Source organism: Malaclemys terrapin, chromosome 9, assembly GCF_027887155.1.
Source record: "Malaclemys terrapin pileata isolate rMalTer1 chromosome 9, rMalTer1.hap1, whole genome shotgun sequence".
In the NCBI taxonomy this organism is placed as follows: domain Eukaryota; kingdom Metazoa; phylum Chordata; order Testudines; family Emydidae; genus Malaclemys; species Malaclemys terrapin.
Genome location: NC_071513.1, coordinates 67,774,111 through 67,801,006, shown reverse-complemented (window position 1 = coordinate 67,801,006; position 26,896 = coordinate 67,774,111).

Below are 26,896 nucleotides of genomic sequence, written 5' to 3'. Positions count from 1 at the left end.
ATGCAATAAATCGATCCCCGCTGGATCGATCGCTGCCCGCCGATCCGGCTGGTAGTGAAGACATACCCTTAGTATATTCCCACCAAAGTGCTTTTCTCTGATTACTGCTTCACGCTGACCAATGGGAATTACCTAATGGGAATTCTTCCCCCTACCCTTCTGACCAATCCAGTTTTGTATATTTTGTTTCTCCCTGCTCAGTAATGGCTCCCTCATATTCTGCACCCATTCTGCCCTAAATGTTTCTATCTCTGCTGACCCCACATTTGAGGCATTGAAAGGATTGTGGGCACAGCTGGGAAATTTCTTTCTTTCTTTCTTTCTTTCTTTCTTTCTTTCTTTCTTTCTTTCTTTCTTTCTTTCTTTCTTTCTTTCTTTCTTTCTTTCTTTCTTTCTACTGTCTCACTACTTAGCCCACTGCACAGGGTCACAAACTTGACAGGAATTTTTTCCTTTTGAGTCTAGGCAACTAAAAGCCCAACATGTGCTTAATGAGCAAATGGAAGGTTGAGCTTGGATTTTTTTTAGAGAGCCTTGAGGGGCTCTTTTACTAGAGTTTGAATATCTGGCTTGCAGATACGTAACAGCCAGCAAGTTCAATGAGTAGGAAAAGAGCTGGGACTAAGACTTGGCCAAATTTTCCGTGACTTACACTAGTGTAAACCTGTTACTCCATATTTATACTAGTGTAAATGATGGTAGCATATGATCCTGTGCATTTTCATCTGTTTCATATTATTTATTCAATTTTGTTTAAAAAACTAAGGGTCCCACGCTGCATATCTTGAATTCAAAGGCAAAAATTCCCATTGACTTCAATAGGAGCAGGATTAGGGCCTAACTTTGCTTTGTCCTATCGTTATTTAAATGTTAAGTGTTATAAAGCTTTTCTTTTTGACATCTAAGCAGAATAAGAGGATGAGCAAATGATTATTCCAATAAGCTTAGAATAATGCTTTTCTGTTTAATATTTGAAAGTGACAGCTTTGCAGTTCTATTCTCATTTTATCCATCATTCCTAATTGCAGACTAGAACTCCTCTTTCTCCATTGCTCTGCCACTTATTAGATCATTTACTCCAGGCAAAGTGGGTGTAAAACTACCAATTCTGAATGGCACAATGATCTCTCTCTCTCTCTCTCTCTCTCTCTCAACACATAATTTTCTCTATTGGAGGTTGATATTTGTTTTCCTCATCTTGGTTTACAAAGAGTCTTAGCCCCAGACTAATCCATTACCTGAACGCATTCAGTGGCAACAAGACTAAAGGATATGAAAATAACTGCATTAGTTAAGAAATCAGAAATGTCAGTTTGAAGCACAATGTTAGCAGACTTAGCTGTGGCAGCTCTAATTGTACTGAGAGCTATTTCTCGTTTAGTTAGATTCGTGTAATGACCCAGTGATCATTTTTGAGCTAAATATCTCCTATGATTATGAAGGAGAATGTTCATTCCAAGTACATAAGTGGTCATTTGAAATATAGACTTTAAGGTCAGATAGAAACAAACAAAAATTTTAATGCCCATTTCCACATTTTGAGTCCCCACCCAAGGAACCCAATGAATTTTGAACTACCAAAGAGCAAGCAATAATAAGTTTTTAAACTTATTATTTAAAGTTCTAAAACTTGCTATTTAAAACCAAAACCACCACATTATCTTAAAGGAAATAATTGTCACCTTTGCATTACAATGCTGCAAAATAGAACACACCAGATCCTCAGCATAGCTCAATCGAAGCTAATTCACACCAGCTGATGAGTAGGCCACATATCTTTGTACTGTAGACCTCACAATGGTGTTTTTCAAATATGAGGAGTGTGGGATTTCGTTCTGTGGTGCCATCACTTTGTTTCTGTTGTTCTGGCAAAGGGGTCACACCGCCCCATAATCAATTATTTCTAGCACAGTGGGAATCCCTGCCTAGAACAGCTGGCTCCACCAGCTCTCTGCTACCTTCAGAGAAGCCTCAGTGCAGAGGAGCATTCCAGGGCAGGGCCAGAGGGTGGGGCATGAGCAAACCTATGCACCAGCAATTTCCCACTGCCACAAGTCACATACAGTCTATGGAAGTGGAAGGTACAAATTAGAGTAGCCCCATAGATTTCCTAGTGGGCACCTTGATAGAGATGGGGAAGCACAAGCATTCTCCCTTCTATTCCTGTACCAGACCCAGCACTAACCAAGAAAGAAATCTGTGCCTATATTCAATAAATAAATAAACAATATTTCTCCTTTTGCACCCACAGCTGATGGTATTTGCAATAGTCAGATTTACAGTGAGTTAATTCCCTTCCCTTTGTGGTTTTGGTGGCTGAATGCATTGATTACATACAATACAATTGCATTAACTGTCGCTATTATCAGGATTCACTGAATTGATTTGAAGTTGTCCAGATACTATGTTTTCACAAATTGGTTGGAAATATTCTTTGGGGTTTTTTATACTTAATATGTACGTTATGTAGGGGACTCTGGATCAGATTTACTGATTGCAGGAATTGTGCCACAGTATCATAAGGTCTATTTGACTTGTTTGAGTTATCCCAGTGAGTACAAAACTGCTTCTGTGATCAGAGATGCTGAACCAGACCATGAGGTTGAAGTCAGAGTAGAAAGCAAGACAAGTTAGGGGTAGAAGTGTCAGAGACTTGTCTGTTTCATTTGCAAAATTTGCTCTACATCTTACTTTTCCTTGGTTCAAGTTGATTAGTTTGCACTTCTAGAGGCTTGATTTGCATTTGAGCCTTCAATAAATGTAAACTCAAATGTGATACTCTGCAATTTGGGCTGAACGTCATTTGTTTCAATTTAAAATCATAAAGAAAAATTAAGTTTTTGCACGGTCCATACTCAGATCCACTAATAACTCCCCCCGGAACATGTAACTCAGGTTAGGATCACTTAAACCACAGCTTGGTTTCACCAAATGGTTCACAAACTTTGGAGAATTTTTTAGCAAACCTAGTTCCGTTTTCAGTTTCACAGCTCTAGTTATAAGTGTCTCTTTGTTTCTATTTCTTAGCACTAATAGAAAAAAATTTCATTGTTCATGTTTACCAAGGACTCAGTCAGCTGAATCCTACCTGGATGCTTATAGACAAAAAAAGTTCGTTGTTATCTTAGGGTACATCTACAGTGCGGCTGAGAACATGCTTCCCAGCTCGGTTAGACAGACACTCACTAGCTCTGGTCAAGCTAGCATGCTAAAAATAGCAGTGTAGCTAGGGTGAGTGCCCAAGTACATACACAGGGGTCTGGGCAGTTTTGTACTCAGGCAGCTGTTCTGAGCTGTTTCCTGTGCTACCCCCAGCTACATTGCTATTTTTAGCATGATAGCTTCAGCAGAGCTCACACATGTCTGCCTACCTGCGCTGGAAAGTATATTCCCAGCTGCAATGTAGATTTACTCCTACACAGTTATAGAAAGTTAAAGCAAGGTCTCATAGTGAGGTAGCTGAAGTGGATAATAAAATCAATAAATATGTTAGATAAAGGTTTCTGTTCTGTAATTGGGGTAAAAACAGATGATATAGTTTCATCATGTGGTGCTATTAGATGTGTTCAAATCAGTAGGTCCAGATAACTTGCATCCAAGAATTGTAAAAGAGCTGGCTGAGGAGCTTGCTGGACCATTCATATTAACTTTCAATAAGTCTTGAACTGGGGAACTTCCAGAAGACTAGAAGAAAACTAAAGTTGTGCCAATCTTTAAAAAAGGGTAAATGGGCTGACCCGGGTAATTATAGGCCTGTCAATCTGACATTGATCCTGGGGAAGATAATGGAGCAGCTGATACGGTACTCAATTTAATAAAGAATTAAAGCAGAATAATGTAAGTAATGCAAATCAATATGGGTTCATAGAAATAGAGCCTGTCAAAGTGATTTGATATCTTTTCTTGATGAGATAGGTTTGGTTGATAAAAGTAACAGTGTTGACATAAATATACTTAGACTTCTGTAAGGTGTTTGATTTGGTACCACAAGACATTCTGATTAAAAAAGTAGAGCAATATAAAATTAACATTTTATACTTTAAATGGATTAAAAATTAACTGTGAGGTCCCAAAATATAAGAAACTTTAAAATCATCACTGATAAAGTTTTCAGATGACACAAAAATTGGGGAATGATAAATAATGAAAAGGAAAGGTCACTGATTCAGAGTAATCTGGATCACTTGGTAAACTGGGTGCAAGAAGACAATATGCATTTTAATGTGGTTAAATGTATATATCTAGGAACTAAGAATGTAGGCCATCCTTACAGGATGGAGAACTGTATCCTGGGAAACACTAACTCTGAAAAAGACTTGAGGGTCATGGTGGATAATCTGCTGAACATGAGCTCCCAATGTGACAATATGTCCAAAAGAGCTAATTCAAGCCTAGAATGCATAAACAGGGGACTCTCAAGCAGAAGTAGAGAGACTGTTTTACCTCTGTATTTGGCACTGATGCAACTGCTGCTGGAATGTTGTGTCCAGTTCTGGTGTCCACAATTTAAGAAGGATGTTGATAAATTGGAGATGGTTCAGAGAAGAGCCATGAGAATAAGTAAACGATTAGAAAATGTTCTTTCTAAGGAGCTCAATCTATTTAGCTTAACAAAGAGAAGGTTAAGGGGTGATTTGATTTGAGTTAATATGTATCGACACAGGGAACAAATATTTAATAATGGGCTCTTGAATCTAGCAGAGAAAGGTATAACATGATCCAATGGCTGGAAGTTGAAACTAAACAAATTCACACTGTAAATAAAATGTTAATTTTTGACAGTGAGGGTAATTAACAACTAGAACAATTTACCAAAGGTCGTCGTGAATTCTCCATCATTGACCATTGATATGATGTTTTTGTAAAAGATTTTCTCTAGGAATTATGTTGGGGAAGTTCTATGGCCTGTGTTATACAGGAAGTCAGACTACATGATCACAATGGTCCCTTCTGGCCTTGGTATCTATGAATCATAATAAACATGACTCTTCGAAAACTAGATGTGGATGCTACAGATTATGTACACTTTATTACCATTAGTTGACTGGCGACAGAACATAGTCTGTATAAGGTTAAAGGACCATCTGAAGATTTATTTGAAAGAGAATTTTAAAACATTCATTGACAACCCCTGATTTATACCTTTTGACAATTATTTTTATCTTTTTCAGAATATTTTTCCACTGCTAAAATTACGCTCTAAAGATCCGATCCAAAGTTCACTGAAGTCAAGAGGAACCTTTCCACTGACTTCAATGATCTTTAGATTAGGCCCTAAAAGGCTAATAAAATATTGTGCCCCGAGGGACCAAAACCTCTCTGAACTGAGGGCTTGTCTACATGGGCAACTTACTGCATAGCAAGACTGGGTGTAAATTGATAGTGCACCAGATTGCCGTGCTGTAACATCCCATGTGAGGATATAGTAAGCTGCGCTGCACTCTGGGACTTTCAACGCACTATATCAGAGTTCACACAGGTCATTATTATGCAACAAGCTGGTGTGCTGTAGATTTACACCCTGGCTTGCTATGCAATAACTTGCTGTGTAGACAAGCCTTGAGTGACACCTCGCCCTCCCTGATTGAACTAACCTCGTTATCTCCATACTGATTTATACCTGCCTCTGGAAATTTCCATTACTGAAGAAGTGAGGTTCTTACCCACGAAAGCTTATGCTCCCAATACTTCTGTTAGTCTTAAAGGTGCCACAGGACCCTCTGTTACTTTTTACAGATTCAGACTAATACGGCTACCCCTCTGATACTTGAGTGACAATGTGTATCACTGAGCTTATTCTTTAATATTTACCTGTTTATTTCTTTTTCTACTGGCTTTAACTTTTTTATATGAGCTGTAACCTGGCATAGAAATCTAGAAAACTACTTAGGAATTACAATGAAAAGAGACAAATTTCTCTAATTGGTTTGCAACTTCAGCAGGTGATCCTGCCCCTTCTCTGTTTTATATTACACAGTTACCCTAAAAGTGCTTAGTTTTCTTCATGCATTGGCTGCTGATAGCACTGATAGCCTACTGATACTCAGCTTGAAATGCTTTCACTGTAGAAATCCTTAGTGATTTTCAGATGGTAATTGACATGCAAAGGTGCTTTTCACTGGTTATCAGTTTGAAATTTTATTAATGATCCTAGCAGGAATTTTAGTATCATTTTAGACTTCTAGCTCTGAAAAAAAAAAGGACATTATGGCTTATATTTTCCTCATTTGAAAGATGTGACCATGAGAATTATCCAGCATACATTAATCATGAGTAGACACCATTAAAATAATGATATTTTTGTGGACCTTCCTGTGGCTTTTTCTGCTGTTTTGATGTACCACATTGAGTGTGTTTAAAATGGAGCAGCTAGCTGCTTTACATCAATTGCCCACCGTCTGTCACCTAACTTTTAAAATAAAAAGTTGCCTCCCCTTCCAGCTATGTGTTTATTGTGGAATTCTTGTAATTATAGTTTAATCCCATTGTTGGTTTGCTCTGAAGTATGAGGCCTCGATTCTTCACTGCCTTGTAGCTTGGGTAGCCTTTGAACTCTCCACCACTTATGCCAGTGGGAGTGTTTTACACGCTCTTTGTGTTGGTGTAGTGACTACCCAAGAAGCATGGCAACAGAGAATCAGGGACCCACTGTGAGTATTTCATATTGCACTTCCCAGTCAGCTGAGATTATCTCTGAGTCCCCAACTCCAGGCTTTTACTGATGATTGGGTGTTAGAACTCCTTTCTTCAGGATCACCAGCCTGCTGTCTCTGTTAAGTGCTTCTGAAAGTAAAAATATAGGCTTACTTTCTATTTTAGTCAATTGATATGTTATGGTATTTATTTTTAAATTCACTCTAAGTTATCTTGTTGATGTTTGCCTTGTGAGGTGACCTCAATGAAAGATCAATAGATATTGTGAAAGGACCAAGCGAATTCATTTCACATTTCTCTTAAGTGAGAACATAAATGGTCTGTATGACGATGTATCCCTTAAGGCTTTATGGAAATATGCCTATGAATATATATGACATAACTGGAATATGTTCTGTGCTACATATGCCATGTAACATATCTATGTAAAGGTTATGATCTACTGAATCTATTAATCCTATTTGTATGCATGTATCATTTTTGTACTTAAAGTTATGAATATTGGCTGTGTACTGGCTTGATTTCTAAATAACCTTAGTAGAGCATTTGGTCAGTTCCTGGGAAAAGGAATTCGCAAAATTAAGTGCCCAATCAGGAAGCACTTAAGGAACAATGCATCTTGGAATGCTCCAATCCACATAAGAAGTCTTCCTGGAGACATTCAGGATACCATGTGGGCAATGGCTTCTGCTTGTAAAAAACTGTGAGTCATGCATGGACATGTGACTTGCTCAGGTGACTCCAGAACTCCATCTGGGAGCTGGACTTTGCATAGGAGAGAGGAGGGGGTATCCACCCACAAGAGAAAGTCTATTTAAACCTCCATTTTGTCTTCAGCTGGCTAAAGAGAGAGCCTCTCCACCCCAAAGATACCTGAAAGAAACTGGAACAAAGGACAGTGACTGCAAGGGGTGTGAATGATTGCTGGACCCAGACTAAAAGGAGATTAGTCTGTAAAAGGAAGCATTCTGGAACTGGTGAGGATCTTATCTGTATTCAGTTTCTTACTGTATTAGACATAGATTTGCGTGTTTTATTTTATTTTACTTAGTAATTCACTTTGTTCTGTCTGTCACTACTTGGAACCACTTAAATCCTACTTTCTGTATTTAATAAAATCAGTTTTTACTTATTAATTAACCCAGAGTATGTATTAATACCTGGGGGTGGGGCAAACAGCTGTGCATACCTCTCTATCATTATTATAGAGGGAGAACAATTCATGAGTTTACGCTGTATAAACTTATACAGGGTAAAACGGATTTATTTGGGTTTAGACCCCATTGGGAGTTGGGCATCTAGTGTTAAAGACAAGAGCACTTCTGTAAACTGCTTTCAGTTAAGCCTGCAGCTGTTTGGAGCAAGTAATTCAGACCCTGGGTCTTTGTTAGAGCAGACGGGCGTGTCTGGCTCAGCAAGACAGGGTGCTGGGGTCCCGAGCTGGCAGGGAAAGCAGGGGCAGAGGTAGTCTTGGAACATCAGGTGGCAGCTCCCAAGGGGAGTTCAATGATTCAACCCATCATAGTCTGAGTGCCTCCATAGCTTGAAATATATTTGAAGTGATCATTAAAGTCTGACTTTCACAAAGAATGAAGTGGGCTGTAGTCCACGAAAGCTTATGCTCTAATAAATTTGTTAGTCTCTAAGGTGCCACAAGTACTCCTGTTCTTCTTTTTGCGGATACAGACTAACACGGCTGCTACTCTGAAAGAATGTAAAGAAAGGGATCTAGAAAGAGGTAACTGAAGGAATGACCAATGGGTAACTTTCTGTGAGACAGCATGAGAAGAACATTGATTATGGGAGCAGAATAACTAGATGAGAAAAGAGAAGTGTGAAATATCATTGTCTCCATCCACAGTCTGGACAAATCTTTGCCAGGTGCAAGAACTAATAAGAGGAGAAGTATGAATGAGTCGTTGGGCTTCGTCTATACTACAGAGTCTATGCCGACATAGCCCACTACTGTAGATGCTGCATATGCTGATAGAAGGAGGAGTTCTATGGTAAAGAAACACCTCCTCCCTGAACAACATTAGCTATGCCAGGGGTTCTCAAACTTCATTGCACCGTGACCCCCTTCTAACAACAAAAATTACTACTCTATCCCAGGAGGGGGGACCGAAGCCTGAGCCCACCTGAGTCCTGGGCCAAAGCCCGAGCCCCACTGCCCTGGGTGGGTGGGTGGGTGGAGGGGGCCTATAACCAAAGCTGAAGCTAAGGGCTTCAGGGGGCCTATAACCTGAGCCCCAATGTCTAGGGCTGAAGCTCCCAGGCTTCAGCTTCAGCCTCGGGTGGTGGGGCTCAGGCTTTGACTTTGGTACCAGGCCCAAGCAAATCTAAGCCAGAACTGGCAACCCCATTAAAATGGGGTCGTGACTCACTTTGGGGTCCTGACCCACAGTTTGAGTACCACTGAGCTATGCCAATAGAATCCCTCTGCTGATGGCATAGTTGCATCTACCCTGAGGAATTTGTCTTCATAACTATGTCGCTTGGGAGTATGTGGTTTTTCATATCCCTGACTGGCAGAGTTATATCAGTAAAAGTTTTAAGTGCAGACCAGGCCTAGAAATTTTATATCCATATCTTCCTAGAAAGACAGACTAAAACAGATACCATGATCCCCATTTTACTGATAGGTTACCTAGGTTATTCATAATGTCTGGATATCTCACAATGTTTAATATATTCACTCTCACAACAGTCTATGAAGTAGTGAGGGAAGTACTAATGTTTACATACAGTGCACTGAGGCAGAAAAAAACTCAATGATTACCTAAAGTCACACAGGATAATCTGTGGCAAACAGGCAATTGAACCTGGGTCTTCTAAGTCCCAGTCTTGGGCCCTGATCACTGGACCATCATTCCTCTCCTGTAAAAGGAAAACATTTTTAATAACTTACCCAAATGTCCTGGAACCCAAGCAAAATGGCAGGGAAGTACCATAGCCTGCTTTGCATCAGAGTGAATCTCTCTGGAAACAAGAAACCCGACTGGCAAAGGGATGGAGGTATAAATGTATATTTCACTTCTCAAGTAAGAATGAATCTAAGGCCAATGTAATTTGTTATGGGTTTTTCTTCAAGAAACAAATTTGACGCTGTCGCTGTCTGACTGTGGTGTTAGCACACTATGCCAGATAAACCAGATAATATAATTTGCAAACATATGAGTTATAGTTAGGATATCAGGCCAATGGGTCACCACTAGATTGGATTACAAAGTGACATGCTACTGGTACAGCTTGCTGAATTGCATTAAATATTTGGAATATGTTGTTTTTTTTAAAACAGCTCCATTTTCAAATCCCTTAGAATTGGGTGTTTTCCCTGTAAGAAATCTAAAATTATAAACTGTTTGGAATTTTTCTATCCATTGGCGGCTCTGTAATAAACATGCAATTCTCTGTAAGACATGGGATACTCTGTTTATGCTAAGGCACTCTATGCTTTCCATGCCAGAAAATCAGAAAAGTGTGTGTTGGCATCTGGAAAGAACATACAGTGCTGATTCATGAAAGGAATGTATCAGAGTCTATTCTTGAACTAGTGGGGCTTCTGCCTACATTCTACCTACCCATGAGAACATTTATCTGTATAATGCAAAGTGTTTCACATGTAAAACAAAATGAGCACAACTTGGGTTTTGCACCACAGCAAAGCTTGGGCTGAATGTCATAGAAATTCTAAATGCTTCATTCATTTTTTGCCAGTTCTTACTCTTGTGATCATGAGCTAGGAGTCATCTTTGCGGCCTCCCTCTCTCTTGCCCTACACATGCAGGTTGTGTCCAGATCTTGCCACTTCTTCCTCCGTAACGTTCCTAAGACCACCGTCTTCTTTCTGCTCACACAGCCGAAACTATCAGATAGGCCTCCATCATCTCCCATCTTGATTACTGTGCATGCTTCCTCTCTGGCTTTCCTAAAGATCACATCACCCCCTCCCCGTCAATGAGTTCAGAACTCCAATACCTAATTCATTATCCCTGTGCCATACCTCCTTTCCTCAGATCAGCCCTTCTTCCCTTTGCGTTCACCCTATTTCACTACATCAAGTTTAGGCTTCTCATCCTTACTTTCCAGGCCCTTCACAATTTTGTCTCTCTCTACTTTGTCTGCTTCTGTCTCTTAAGGATAGCTCTTTAGAGATATTTGAGTGCCTAAAGTATATAGGCACCTAATTCCCAATAGGAGTTTGAAAATCCCACTAGGCATCTACCTGCATCTTTAGGCACCTAAATACCTTTAACAATCTAGCCCTTACTGCTTCAGTCCAAATGGCAGGCTTGTCAAAAACCAGCAGGAATGATCAGATTCCCCACTACCACATTCCTCACCACAAACACTGAATGTTGCGTTTCAAAGATCTGTTTATTTGAAGGAAGCACATAATCCACCCACTGATTAACTTTGGGCCATCTGATAATCTCCTGTGCATATAGAACAACTGCAGAAATACAGTATCTACATAAAAAATCCTGCATGTATCCCCAGCAAAATCCTGTCCTAAACACTCACCCAGATGCTGGATTGGGAGGAAGGGAATATATCAGGAATGGCAGAGGAAGATCCACCATCCATCCACCTAGGGGCAGGGCAACATGATCTATAATACTCTTTACTGATCACTTAAAAAAAAAGCAACTATGTACATTGTTTTAGGGTATGTCTAGACTGCAAATAAATAAATACACACAACAATAAAGACTCACAACAGCAAGTCTCAGAACTTGGATAAACAGACATGGGCTTACAGAGCTTATGCTGTAAGGCTAAAAATAGCAGTGTAAATTTTTGTGGTAGGGCTGGAGCCCAGGCTCTGAGACCCACCCCCCTCGCTGGATTTCAGACCTAGGCTCCAGCCTGAGTGGGAATATCAATGGACTCAGGCTCTGGGACTCACTGTCATGGGTCTTGTTTTGCAACGTAGACATACACCCTTAATATCTGCTGCCCACTACATTATGTGTCTGGAAGTCTGGCTGTAGAACTGATTGCATATGTGCAGCATATGGATTGCCAAGGGGCATTTTAACCATAGCCCTCTCCCAGAACTCCAGTGAGTGCTAAGCGCATATACTGTCCTCCTGTCCCCTTGTAACCTCTTTTCCCATTCCCAAGTGGAATCTTTTTTAAGGTTTATCAACTAGCACAACTAAGGAATTGTAAATAAGGAAGAGGTTAGCACCCATGCATAGACTTAATATAGCCCCAAAGCAGCAACTTAAATAGCAATGGATGAGGATGAGAGCTGGCCAGAGGATGACAATTCCATTTCACAACAACTTTTGAGATTTCAAAATTTGTTTTTGTTCCACATTGGAATGAAAACAAAACCTTGTGAAGGAGTTTGTGGAATGGAATTGTCAAAATGTCCATTTCGGGATTGAAAAGGTCAGGTTTACGATCTCTGGCTCATCTGCTAGAAAGTCCACTATGGACCCGATAAACCTTCCTGTTGAAACTTTGTCAAAGCAATACGGGTTTCTGAAATGTTTTGCCTTTGACAAAACTGCAGATTTACTGCCCCTCCAACCACCGCCAAAAAAGGTTTTGAGCCAACTCTACTGAGGACATTCATTTCATTAAGCCATATATGCATATACATGTGAAACAGTAGCTGAATTAGACATTTATTTACATAAATAAAGTCAACTTAAATATAGACTAAATTTATATTATGAAGTCAAACAGGACTCATAGGTTGGTTGAGTAACAATGTTATATATTATAGTAACACGATTCTAACTTGATTCTCATTATAACACATCTATTAACAAAACTAATTGTGGTCAGAACACAAATGAATAACATTACCAAAAATTTGAAAGTATTTTAATACATTTCCAATAAATGTGTTAGGATGATAGGGGAAATAAATGGGTATCTGGTGACCTGATACCTTCATCATATTCAAAACCAGAAAATAATTATTTATCAAAAGGATTCATTTTCTGCTGATTGTTAATATTAACCTTTATATAACATATGAGAACCTAAAAATGGAGTAACCTGGGCTTGATTCTGAACTCACTAACACCAGTGTAATGAGGAGTAATTCCAGTGAAAGCAATGAATGTAAAACACATGTAAAAGACTGGAATTAGACCCTTTAAGTTGTTTCACTTTGATTAGTCTGTTACTGTAAATATGGTGTAGTCAAGGCTCCCTATTCTCAGTAAGGCCATCTGTGAACAAACACATGGAGTTTGCATCCATCTCCTGCCACATTTTTGGCAGAGTTCCTTCACCATTTTCCTTCTCTCTTTCTCTCTCTCATACACACACACACACACACACACACACACACACGCATGTGCGCGCACACACACACACACAGAAAGAGACAGAGCCACTTTCTGCCAGTCTGAGATCCCCTTCCTCACCTGTTCGTGAGGATCTATAATCTTTTGTGGCTCTTTCCCTCTTATTTGAACCAGAACGGCAGATGATTAAGCTGGAGCAGCATTCTCATGGGAGGAATGCTCAGTCTTTCCGAATATGCTGTAATTCCAATAGGCTTCTCTGTTCAGTCTCTCAGGTGGCAGCTTACCAACCAATGGAATGAAAATCGGAGACTTCTAGAACTGCTTCAGACTGTGTTGGAATATGCTGAATGTAAGAGAAATAGAAGCAATGGCGATGTTGGTCCCTACTGCAAATCTCAATTCTCGGACCCTTACCTGCCTACCTATGCAGCAGATACCAGTTTGCTTTACAAAAGCATAGGCAGGGTGTATTCTGGCTTCACAACTGTGTTTGTCCCCAAGGACAAGTAACTAGGGACCCCTGTGATTGCATGGGTTGAAGTCCCTTCTTAAGGGATTACACCCCTCTACCTCTCTTGCCCTAGCTGCAGCCATGTGGTCAAATTATCCACAAGGTCGCAGGGAGCTCCTGTGTGTGCCTGGCAGAGGAGAGCACCAACAAAAGCTTTCCCTGTCTGGCAGGAAGGGGCTAGGGAGAGAGAATCCCCACTGAGGCAGAGGTGAGTGCATAAAAGTGGATCACCATGTATCTAGGAGAGTGACCACAGATGTAGAAGAGATGGCTGGGGCTGTAGAGAGTGAGTACTAAATTAAATACTCTCTCCCATTCAGGCAGGAGCAACAGCAGGGAGCCAGGCTTGATCTCGCTCCTCTACTGACAGAATCAGCTGCTGTCTGGAATCTAATTGCTCCTTCTCCTCTGTGCAGAGGAGCCATAGCAGTAGCAGGAGAATGGACTAGACCGGGGTCAGCAGCCTTTCAGAAGTGGTGTGCCGAGTCCAGGGCCGGTTCCAGCATTTCTGCCGCCCCAAGCAAAAAAAAAAAAAAAAAAAAAAGCCGTGATTGGCGGTGGCAGTTCAGCCGCAGGTCCTTCGCTCCTACAGGGAGCGAGGGACCTGCCGCCCCCAAATTGCCGCAGGTGCCGTCCCTCTCCCCTGGCCGCCCCCAAGCACCTGCTTGTTAAGCTGGTGCCTGGAGCTGGCCCTGGCCGAGTCTTCATTTATTCACTCTGATTTAAAGTTTCGTGTGCCAGTAATACATTTTAACGTTTTTAGAAGGTCTTTTTCTATAAGTCTATAATATATAACTAAACTATTGTTGTATGTAAAGTAAATAAGATGTTTTAAAATGTTTAAGAAGCTTCATTTAAAATTAAATTAAAATGAAGAGCCTCCCGGACCGGTGGCCAGGACCCGGGCAGTGTGAGTGCCACTGAAAATCAGCTCACATGCTGCCTCTGGCATGCGTGCCATAGGTTGCCTACCCCTGGACTAGAGACTCAATCAGCCACTTCCAGCATATAAGAGGATGTGACACTGGAAAGGGGACAGGGACTGACACTGAACTCCCTGCCCTCTACCACCGCCAAATGAGGATCCGGAGGCGAGCCAGGGTCAAGAGACAAGCAGCTTTGCTGCAGCAGGTACTGAGGGATCAGTGGAGTGAGGAGAGTCACTATTCTGCTGGTAGGAAGCAGAGCATCTCCATTGCCAATGAGAGAATGGGAGAATGCCTGCTGCTCTTGGTGGGAAACTGCTAGGGCCTGCAGACTCAAAACACCATCTCTTCAGAGCTAGCTTTAAGAAAAGAACCAGATCTGGAATTGGCATGAGAAGATCCTTGTTGCTAGCATTTTGATGTTTCTGCTTCAGTTCTCAAATACCGAACAAGCGTGCAAATGAAATAATTTATAATAAAATTAATTGAACTTCTTCAGATCGCAAAGCTTCAGTGAAGTGTTGAATTTCTTTTTTTAATGTGAACTGTAAGCCCCATGGGGCAGATTCTCAGCTAGTGTAAGTCGTCATCACTCCATTCACAGCTGAGACTGTGCCTCCATAAACGTACATCATGTATACAGCACAGAACATTGTTTATACCAAAGAATTTAATTTGCATAATTTGAGGATACAGTGTAATTTTTCAGGAAAGGAACTGTGACTAGCCAGCAGTAATCTAAACTGTTGTTGAAACAGTATCCTAAAACTGGAAATCTATGGAAGCTTAGACATTTACTTCAATAATCACAGGATTGGGACCTAAGTAAATCTTTGGCCAATGAGGTTGAATCTAATTGGGATTTTTTTTTTTTTTTTTTTGGCAGTATCCACCCAGCTCCCTTCAAACAATCACTGTATGGTGATAAACTATTAGGAACATGGGGAGAATACCCAATCTGGTGATTTTTATGGCCATGCCCTCTGTCACCTTACTTAGGAAACTCATGAATTGGCCAAGTCTATATGGAAAGGCCACATCAGGGTCACAATACAAAGGCTACCTTTTTTGTACTGCTGAGAGGATATGTTGTCAGCCATATAAATGAAAGGGCACATGTGTAGGCAAACCAGGCACATTGAGGTGTGTGTGTTCATGAAAAATTGGGGAGGATATTCTAAGATGATGTCAGGATAAAGGGAGAAAAAAAAATGTGCCAAGAAATTATGCTATGTACTTACATAGAGTGTGTCGATTTTTCAGCCCACTGCTGGTATTGATATGTTGTTTTGATGCTTTAATAAGGCTTCTTTAAAGATTGTAGGCCTGACATTCCCATTATGTAGTCACTTAGACCCTCAGAGTACAATGACTTCACATGGGTGGACTACATAGAGCCCTTGATGTAGGGCTCTATGCAGGGACAGGGATCTGCCCACAAGAAGCTCATTGCAAGACTGGGCCTCTACACCCAGGCAATGTGGGTAAAAAGTTCTACCAAGTCAGAACAATAAGAGTTTTACTCTCACCTTGGTCTCAGTTTTCACCAGAGAAAATGATGGCACAGGCACAGAGCAATGGAGAATGAAGCCCTATGTAATGAATGTGTGCACATCTGACATGATGTCCAGTTTTGTACTAGATATTGTCACACAGAAATGCTTCCCAGACCAGCTCAAAACTGATGAACCTCATTCCTGTTGAACTACTGCAGTAATCAAATTGTTATCCCCAAAACACATGGTGCCTCATGATTTTGGCAGTTGATCCTGTGCTGTGGGAGATTCTTCCATTAATGAGAGCACAGATACTTCAAATGGGCATATAATAAACAGAAAATAAATTACCCCCTCCCTTCAAAAGAACTAATCAAGTACTACAGGAAAATGAATGTAAATAAAATATTGATTAAGAACTAAAAGGATTTTAATTATATTACTTACAGAAATAATTTAATTTAACCTAAACAGACAACTGGGAGCAGATATTTTGCCTAAGCATTTTTCAGATCACTAATTAAAATTTCCAGGAGGAAATTTGAGTTTAGTGTCTGTATCTTAAAGATAAATAGTGTTTGTGTTTCTTTTCATTACATTTTTATGAAGGTTTATGCAGGGATGAAATGTAATTTTGCTTGTGCTCTCTTTAAAATAATATGATGACCTGGATGTTTCATGCTCCATGCTTACCTTTTAATACAGGAAAGTTGAAAAATAAAACAGGATTTGGATTGGAGATGTGTCACACATATTTCCTTTTCATGGGGATTTATATCTACATTGCTTATGGGATCATGGATGTAAAGGCTTTTTGTTTTGTTCTGTTTTTTGCAAGAGAAAAACAATTACAGCTTTAGGGCTCCACCTTGTTCCCAATGACACCAAGTGGGCATTTTGCCACTAACTTCAGTGAGAACAGAATCAGATCCTTTATTTCAAGCCTTAAGGACCTGATCCAAAGCACAGAGAAAACTCATATAGACTTCAGCAGATTTTGGGTCAGGCCCCAAGTGCCTGAAGTGTAATGAAGGACATCAGTGAATCTATACCTTTTGTTTTATATAGCATTTAGCTTTCCATGCTTCCTCCTGCTTTATAACAGGTTATTTACTAGACTTCTGATTATCTATTTCTACATTACTAAATGGGAAAGAGAGTCAATAATAATCTAATAAATAGAATAGGAAAGAGTCACATAAAGAGGCATCTCATTTTCAAGATTTCTTTAGGAATCCTTCAAAGCTACTAATTCTGTAGAGATTCTTTATCTATCCATAGCTCTCTGTATGTGTGTATATATATCTCCTCATTATATGTTCCATTCTATATGCATCCGAAGAAGTGGGCTGTAGTCCACGAAAGCTTATGCTCTAATAAATTTGTTAGTCTCTAAGGTGCCACAAGTACTCCTGTTCTTCTTTTTGCGGATACAGACTAACACGGCTGTTACTCTGAAACTTGTCATTATGCAAGGCACTGCATTTAGCCGTATGGAATGGAAATCCATCAACCTCATGAAAAAACTCGTACAGATACAGACAGACATCATCTTCCTTTCCAAATGCAAGCAGATGGACATCATACCAAAAGGACTAAAGGTAAAAAATCCATTACAATCTACATATCACACAGACTATGCTGAGAGACTGTGTCACACACTCTCAAAGAAACTGCGAAACCACCTGATCAGCATCCTATACAGCAAACAGGGAAAGATTAAGAATGAGCTCTCAGAACTGGATACTCTCATAAGAAACCAACCTTCCACACAAACTTCCTCATGGATAGACTTTACAAAAACTAGACAAGCCATTTACAAGACAAACTTTGCCTCTCTACAAAGGAAAAAGGACACTAAACTATCTAAACTGCTACATGCCACAAGCAGCCACAACAGTAGCTCCCTTAACCCACCCAGCAATATTGTTAATCTTTCCAGCTATACTCTTAGCCCAGCAGAAGAGTCTGTCCTATCTCGGGGCCTCTCCTTTTGTCCCTCCAGACCCATGAATATGATACAGTTCTGCGGTGACCTAGAATCCTACTTTCGACGTCTCCGACTCAAAGAATATTTCCAACATACCTCTGAACAGCATACTAACCCACAGAATCCTCCCTACCAGCACTACAAAAAAAAGGATTCTGCATGGACTCCTCCGGACGGTCGAAACAACAGACTGGATTTCTACATAGATTGCTTCCGTCGACGTGCAAAGGCTGAAATTGTGGAAAAGCAACATCACTTGCCACATAACCTCAGCCATGCTGAACACAACGCCATCTACAGCCTCAGAAACAACCCTGACATCATAATCAAAAAGGCTGACAAAGGAGGTGCTGTCGTCATCATGAATAAATTGGAATATGACCAGGAGGCTGCTAGACAGCTCTCTAACACCACATTCTACAGGCCATTATCCTCTGATCCCACTGAAGATTACCTAAAGAAACTACACCATCTGCTAAAAAAACTCCCTGACAAAGCACAGGAACAAATCCGTACAGACACATGCCTAGAACCCCGACCAGGGGTATTCTATTTGCTACCCAAGATCCATAAACCTGGATATCCTGGACGCCCCATCATCTCAGGCATTGGCACCCTAACATCAGGCTTGTCTGGTTATGTAGACTCTGTCCTAAGACCCTACGCTACCAGCACTCCCAGCTATCTTCGAGACACCACTGACTTCCTGAGGAAACTACAATCCATCGGTGATCTTCCAGAAAACACCATCCTGGCCACTATGGACGTAGAAGCCCTCTACACCAATATTCCACACAAAGATGGACTACAAGCTATCAGGAACAGTATCCCTGATAATGTCACAGCTAACCTGGTGGCTGAACTTTGTGATTTTGTCCTCACCCACAACTATTTCACATTTGGGGACAATATATACCTTCAAGTCAGCGGCACTGCTATGGGTACCCGCATGGCCCCACAATATGCCAACATTTTTATGGCTGACTTAGAACAACGCTTCCTTAGCTCTCTTCCCCTAACGCCCCTACTCTACTTGCGCTACATTGATGACATCTTCATCATCTGGACCCATGGAAAAGAAGCCCTTGAGGAATTTCACCATGATTTCAATAATTTCCATCCCACCATCAACCTCAGCCTAGATCAATCCACACAAGCGGTCCATTTCCTGGACACTACTGTGCTAATAAGCGATGGTCACATCAATACCACCCTATACCGGAAACCTACTGACCGCTACACTTACCTACATGCCTCCAGCTTCCATCCAGGACACACCACACGATCCATTGTCTACAGCCAAGCTCTAAGATATAACCGCATTTGCTCCAATCCCTCCGATAGAGACAAGCACCTACAAGATCTCTATCAAGCATTCTTAAAACTACAATACCCACCTGCTGAAGTGAAAAAACAGATTGACAGAGCCAGACGAGTACCCAGAAGTCACCTCTTACAAGACAGGCCCAACAAAGAAAATAACAGAACACCACTAGCTGTCACCTTCAGCCCCCAACTAAAGCCTCTCCAGCGCATCATCAGAGATCTACAACCTATCCTGAAAGATGATCCTTTACTCTCACAGATCTTGGGAGACAGACCTGTCCTCGCTTACAGACAACCCCCCAACCTAAAGCAAATACTCACCAGCAACCACACATCACTGAACAAAACCACTAACCCAGGAACCTATCCTTGTAACAAACCCCGATGCCAACTCTGTCCACATATCTATTCAAGTGACATCATCATAGGACCTAATCACATCAGCCATACCATCAGGGGCTCGTTCACCTGCACATCTACCAATGTGATCTATGCCATCATGTGCCAGCAATGCCCCTCTGCCATGTACATTGGCCAAACCGGACAGTCTCTACGCAAAAGAATTAATGGACACAAATCTGACATCAGGAATCAAAATACTCAAAAACCAGTGGGAGAACACTTTAACCTGTCTGGTCATTCAGTGACAGACCTGCGGGTGGCTATATTACAACAGAAAAACTTCAAAAACAGACTCCAAAGAGAGACTGCAGAGCTAGAATTGATATGCAAACTAGACACAATTAACTCCGGTTTGAATAAGGACTGGGAATGGCTGAGCCATTACAAACGTTGACTATCTCCCCTTGTAAGTACTCTCACACTTCTTATCACACTGTCTGTACTCGGCTAGCTTGATTATCACTTCAAAAGTTTTTTTTTTTTTTTTTCTCTTAATTAATTGGCCTCTCAGAGTTAGTAAGACAACTCCCACCTGTTTATGCTCTCTGTATGTGTGTATATATATCTCCTCATTATATGTTCCATTCTATATGCATCCGAAGAAGTGGGCTGTAGTCCACGAAAGCTTATGCTCTAATAAATTTGTTAGTCTCTAAGGTGCCACAAGTACTCCTGTTCTTCTTTTTGCGGATACAGACTAACACGGCTGTTACTCTGAAATTTATCTATCCATAGCTGTAATTTTACAAATCTGAATAAACCTCTCTTCTTCCCCTCAGGTGGGGAGAAGTGCTCTGTAGCCTCTCATGTGAAAGGTGAATGATAGGCTTCTGTTGAGTTACTCCACCACTACCTCACACATGAAGAAGAGGTGAATGAACTCCCCCTTGTTACCTCTGAACTTCCTTAACCTTAGATTGGGAAGGAGGTAACAAAGAGATTCTTCCTCCCTGTGGATGGGAAGGATGTAAAATTGAAGCCCTTCTGGAGTCCACCTACCGTGGGGAAGGAGAACGTGAAGGGGAGACAAGAAGAGAGGGAACAAAGATGAAGAAAGGGGTGGGATAGGAGACCGTGAGGGGCGGAGGAAGAGAGGACGGTACAGTCAGAGTACGCAGACAGTGGGAAAAACAAAAAAAAAGGATAGACAATGATGAGAGAAGATGGAGGAAAAAGGGAGTCAGAAGGGAGGACAGACAGAAGAAAAGTGGTGAGAGAACATAGGGAAGGAAAGAGGAAAAGACCAATCAAAAAGGAACACAAAGAAAAGAAACACAGGGAAGGAGGGCACTGACTGTGTAATCTTTTCACACATTGGGGAACAAATGAGGAAGTTAGTCCCATTGAGTAAGTGCTCACTAATGTAAGGACCAGGCACTAGAGCTCAGGGATAGAAGAAATGGAATGTGGAGAAAGTGATTAGGAGAGAGACTCAGGATAGGGAGAGATGACCAGGAGAGGAGATGGAGGGGCAGCAGTGGAGGCCTATTAGTTCAGTTTTCCCTCTGGAGGGTACGAGATGCCCCCCCCCCCAGTTTTTTTCCTTATTGTATAGGTTCACACTATTTGTTTTTGGTAGAGCTTCTTTGTAAGGCTTGTCCTGATTTGTGGGACACTGACAAGGATATGGGGATTTTTATTTGATTTTTTTTAATAGAAAAAGTAGATCTTTGCTATAGTGACTAACATTTTTATTACAGTAGCGCCTAGAGGCTCCAACAGAGATTGGTTCCCTATTGCATTAGGTGTTCTGCAAACAAGTACACCTTTACCCCAATATAACGCGACCCGATATAACACGAATTCGGATATAATGCGGCAAAGCAGCGCTCTGGGGGGGCGGGACTGCGCACTCCAGCGGATCAAAGCAAGTTCAATGTAACGCAGTTTCACCTATAACATGGTAAGATTTTTTGGCTCCCGAGGACAGCGTTATATCAGGGTAGAGGTATAGTACGAAACAATAATCTCTGCCCCAAAGACAAGACAAAGAAGTGGGAGGGGAAATAGAGGGGTGAAGTGAATTGACCAAGGTCGCACAGCAGGTCAACAGCAGAGCCAAGTAGAGTACCTGTGGCCTTCCAACTAACCCAGTGCCCCATCCTCTGCACTACACTGTCTCCCACTAGCCCAAACTTCTTCCAAAGACTAGATATGGGTAGCATATGCCATATTGCAGTTGACACATAATATATATGTTATGCATTTTTAATGGACATGCATAACTGTCTCAGACAGGCATTATATGAATCAGTAAAATCAATCAATTAATAGAACAAAGAGAATCTTTTCACCATTTTATCTGAACATGTTTAAAATAACTACCCTAGTGTGGTTATATCAGCTATTCAGCCTTCTGTGGTTTATAAACTAAATTCCATGAAGTCTGCTGTGTATGATACTGTCACAAAAAGCTTTGTAAACACAGGTCCTCTCTGTTCTGCATAGGCATTAAAGATCTCAAGGCAGTTTTTATTGATGAGAGTGTGGGCATAGGAGGGGTCACATTGTGACCATGCCATCATCTGTCCCTCCGCTCAGTGTTGCACATTTTATTTTATGCTATTAGCTGCTGTCTTCGAATTCAAAAGGGGTTGCATTTCAGCTCTACTGCATGTATATAGTTTTATCTCTCTAGATGAAGGATACTACTAAACTAATACCATAGTGTTGTGACTGTAGAATTAATGCTTGATTGAACAATACAAATAGGGGAGCTGCACCAGGATGCATTAGTACATTGCATGTAAACCAAATGTGCGTGTGCTTACATATGTGCGTGTGCTTATGAACTTTGGAGAAAGGGAGAGCTGTGTAGTGTGTTGGCTGACTGTTTGTTGTGTGTTGTGCATGTACATGAAGCTGCAATGTTAAGAAGTTGAGAGTGAAGTTGAAACATGAAGTGTAAGTTAAAAGAAGTGTTTGAACTGCTAGATCTTTAATGATGTGTGGGGAGTCTGAGATGACATTTGCAAATGTAAGTTGTATATTCTGTTTTCTTTTCTTGACCCTGTCTGAAAAACAATACTTTCTACCACCAGCCTACCCCAGGCAGAAAAAAAAAAAAAAAAAAAAAGAAGAGGCAGAATTCTCATATTTACATCACATTTTCCTTTCTTCTTTGGGTTGGCCCCACTCCATTCTTTTAACTTTATCTGCCTCGCTTTGTCTGTGTGTTCTATAAACACTGAAAAACATAATAGACAAAAGATATACATACATAATATAAAATATGGTTTGTATTTAATCATGTATGGACTTTTGTTAAGAAAGGGTTGAAGAAATATGTGGGGTCTTCAGTACTCCTTTTTTATTCAATGTAAAGTGAATATCTGTATAAACCAGTCACATTATTCACTATGATTTGTGTGGCAAATTCAGCCCCTTTTTTTCTATTCATGAAAATTCCAGATCAACTTTCTAATGAATTTGATTTGGTTGTTTTTTTGAGGTGAAAAATTGTTCTGTCCCAACATTTGCTAGTGTAAGAGGGGGGAATGGTCCCGCTATTATGGGTAACCTTCCTGGCTTATACACTACCCGGTGAAATGATATAGCAAAAGGATCTGAGTCCTTGCTCCCACCTCCTTTATCCCGAGGCCTGCCTGACCTCAAGGGCTCCCCTTCCACTCAGGGCCGGCTCTAGGCACCAGCCCACCAAGCATGTACTTGGGGCGGCGCCTGGAGTGGGGCAGCGCAGCGGGGCGCTTGTAGGACTGATGAATGAAATTGTTTTTAATTGTTTACTTTATTAATGTAACTTCATAAGTAAAGTTTTATGAATGAAACAATATTCATTGATAAAACCGGTTATCCCAATAACTGGCTAATTAACAGTTAAGATGCTTGTTAAGAGCCATAGTTGTTCAGTCAACTGCCTTTGTAAGTTTCACTATCAATCCAATTCCTGCTTAAATCACTGAGACTTGCATTGTTTCAGTATTGTAATTTCTGTTCACCATTTATTACACTTGCCTACAGTGTAACTTCTGTTCACTGTTTGCCATCCATTATACTTGTCTATATTGTAACTTCTGTTCACTGTTTGCCATATTGTAATTCAAACCTCATTTTAAAACGCTTACTCCATTTTGTAAGGGCTTGCTGCAACCTTCATTTTTGCAAACCCTGCTGTAATCTTATTAGTTTAGTTTAGATGTGTGAATGAGGTATGTATGGATGATGGAATCAATCTCCAGCCCCAACCTGTCCTGATTAAATAGAGTTCAAACACCAACGGCTGAAGATGCAGACAAGAGCCCTAACAACGTAAGAAGAATCCACCCTAAAAATAAAAGGTACAATAAAAGAAAGATCAAAGCCCGGTCCAAGGCTGAAAGTCATGTCTGCAATTGACGGGTGATCAATCACCAAACCTGGAGGCAGTGTGACACAGCAAGACCTATAGACTCTGGATTCAAACTAAAGCCTACAAAAAGGATGGGTGAGATGGAAAACTTTGGAGGAGGGTAACATTCTGCTGCCAACATGGAAGGGTATCAGTGCATGCCCAACAGAGACCCAGCTCGTCCTTGTGCCCGGCTTTCCTGGCCAGTTAGCCGCCACAAGCTACGAACCCAAGCTGCAAACTCAAGCCACAGACTCAAGCAGGACTGGTAACTATGCACTGGTAACTATGCAGCAGCTGCAGAACATCTGATGGATGTGTGTGTGTGTGTGTGTGAATGTGTGTTGTGTGTGTGTATATAGGTATTAGGTATAATATGTGTGTATAAGGATTAAGATATTAGTTATTGGTCATAAATCAAATTGTTATCATATCATTGGCATCTTTATCTTGTCCCCTTTAATAAGATCCTGCTAGTTTTTATTGGTATAACACGCTCCGGCCCGAGAGCGGGGCCGCGACTGGGCTTGCCGCCCTCCCCGCGGCGCTCTGGCCGCCGGGGAGAGCAGACCGGCAGCGGGCTTGCCACCCTTCCCCTGGCACTCCGGCCAGTCGGGGATTGCGGGCCCGCAGCCGGGCTTGGCGCCCTCCCCTGCCGCGCTGGGGGGTGGGAGGGTGTGGTGGCTTTTTTGCCTAGGGTGGCAAAAAAGCCAGAGCCGGCCCTGCTTCCACTCTCCTGTCTGGCAGAGTCCTCATAACCCCAACAAGGCTGGGCCCAGGATTTCTGGGGGGCTCAACCCCCAACCTTGTCATAGTCACTTAGGGCAGGGGCTAGGGTGTCCCCACTCCGGGGTGCTCTCTCTGCACTGGATGCTTCCCTGACCCACTGATCATTACATATAGTTCAAAGCAAATGCAAGGTATTAAACAGCAACCAAAAGAACAAAATGGGAAAGGTTAAAGGAAAACACATCACCCCCCTCTGTGGCACGGGGACATCACAACCAGCGTCTCTGGAATGTAAGGGAAGTTCAGTCTGTTCCTCACAAGTTCCAGGCCTCCTGCCCAGGCCCTGGCTGGGCTGCAGGGATGCTGTGGGTCAGACACTTGCTCTGGAAGTGGCCACACACTCTCAGGCTCTAGGTAGCAAGACCTTCTTCCCAGCTTCGCCCCCACACTGTCAGGGTTACAATCCCCCTCCAAGTCTGGCCTGCAGGGCCTCTTGTCTGGAGGTGTCTCCCTGCACTGGTCCTGCTATCCAGAGTCCCCCTCGCTCTCCCCAGCTGCTCACTGCACCCAGCTCCGGACTGCTCCAGCCCCAGCTCCAGCTCTGCTCTGCTCTGCTCTGCCTCAGCTCCAGCTCCACTCTGCCTCAGCACTGCTGCTGCTCTGCCCCCAGCTCCCTGGGCTGCTTCTCTGGCCCCTCTGGCTCTGGTTGCTACAGCCTGACTCCCAGCACGGGCCTGCTCTGTGGGCTGCTTCTGTGACTCTGCTCCCAGCTCTGACTTGCTTCCCGGGCTGCTTCTCTGGCCCCTCTGGCTGGCCCAGCTCTGCTCCCCAGCTCAGCTTGGGCACCTGCTTTCTCCTTAGCGAGGCCCCACTCTGTCTGACCCAGGCAATTCCACGGAGGACAGGACCCCCCTGGCCTCCTGACTCCCTAATTAGCCTGCCTGCCCTGTCAATCAGGTTGACCTGGAGCATTGGCCTCTCCCCATTGTTCCTGGGGATTGTCAGTCTCAGGGTCCTGATTTCCCATGGACTCTTCTCCTTTCTTTTGGTATAGGGAGCTAGCCAACCAAAACACACCCCTGTGTTTTAGTAAGGGGAGAACAGTTCCCTTACCCGAGCATACATAAGAGCAAAACTTCCCTCATGCAAAAGATCATTAAACATGAACAGAGCTGAATCAAAATGCCATTCTGAATTCACAAAAATGTCTGCGAATGACTTCCATGCCCATTATAGCCCTAACTATATCCTTAAGTGCTGTTGCTGAATCGGGGCCTAATTGCTGAGCTCTAGTATAAAGCTTGATGGGAGAGAAGGGATGGTCCTGTGGTTAGGGAACCAGTCTTGGATTTGGACAACTGAGGTTCAATTAATTCCCTGCTCTACTACAGACTTCCTCATGATGACCTGGGGGCAAATCACTTAGTATCTTTGTGTCCAAATGCCCCATCCTTAAAATGGGGATAATAGCCCTTCCCTATCTCCAGAGGAACACCCATGTGTATTGTGGTGAGGATAAATATATTAAATGTTGTAAAGTGCTTAGATACTACTGTAATTCAGCCCAAACATGTACCTAAAATAGATGACCAATGACTACAACCTGCGCTGCTAACAGAATATCACAGTACTTCAAAGAGTGCTTAAAAGCAAATGATGCAGCATGGTGGCTTGTGTTCTGTCCTTTGAACCTGATCAGATATAGCATGGAGATCATTCAAAGGGCCAGAACCTACTCAAGTTAAAGTAGCATTGATCTCAGTGGGAATTTTGTCTCATTGAAGAGAACCTAGAACAAACCTATGTATGCAATTGAGTTCTAAAGTGATCTACACAAGGTGGAATTTATTTTAAATCAAGTATGTTAGGGATTACAAGTTGGCTAAGAGAGACCATGGTAAATCACACGTAGCAGAGAAAAAATCAGATACAAAATACAGTTTAACTGGCTGGTGCTACCAGATAAAGCTGTGTACTTGAAATTATAGTACCATTTTATTAACAGGATTAGTGGTTTTTTGTTCTTTTGAATTCTGCTACCATTCTGGTACAGCCTCTGATTCTGCTTATCTCTTGGTACAGGTTGGTGGAGATATGTTTGTAATTTTTCCTTTGAAATATTTGCACTTACGCAAAAAGTCAATCCAGAATTCAAATAAATCACTATAAGGATGTACTGGTTGACAATACGTCTTACCTGAATGTGCCTGGTTTGCCTGCACATGTGCCCTTTCATTTA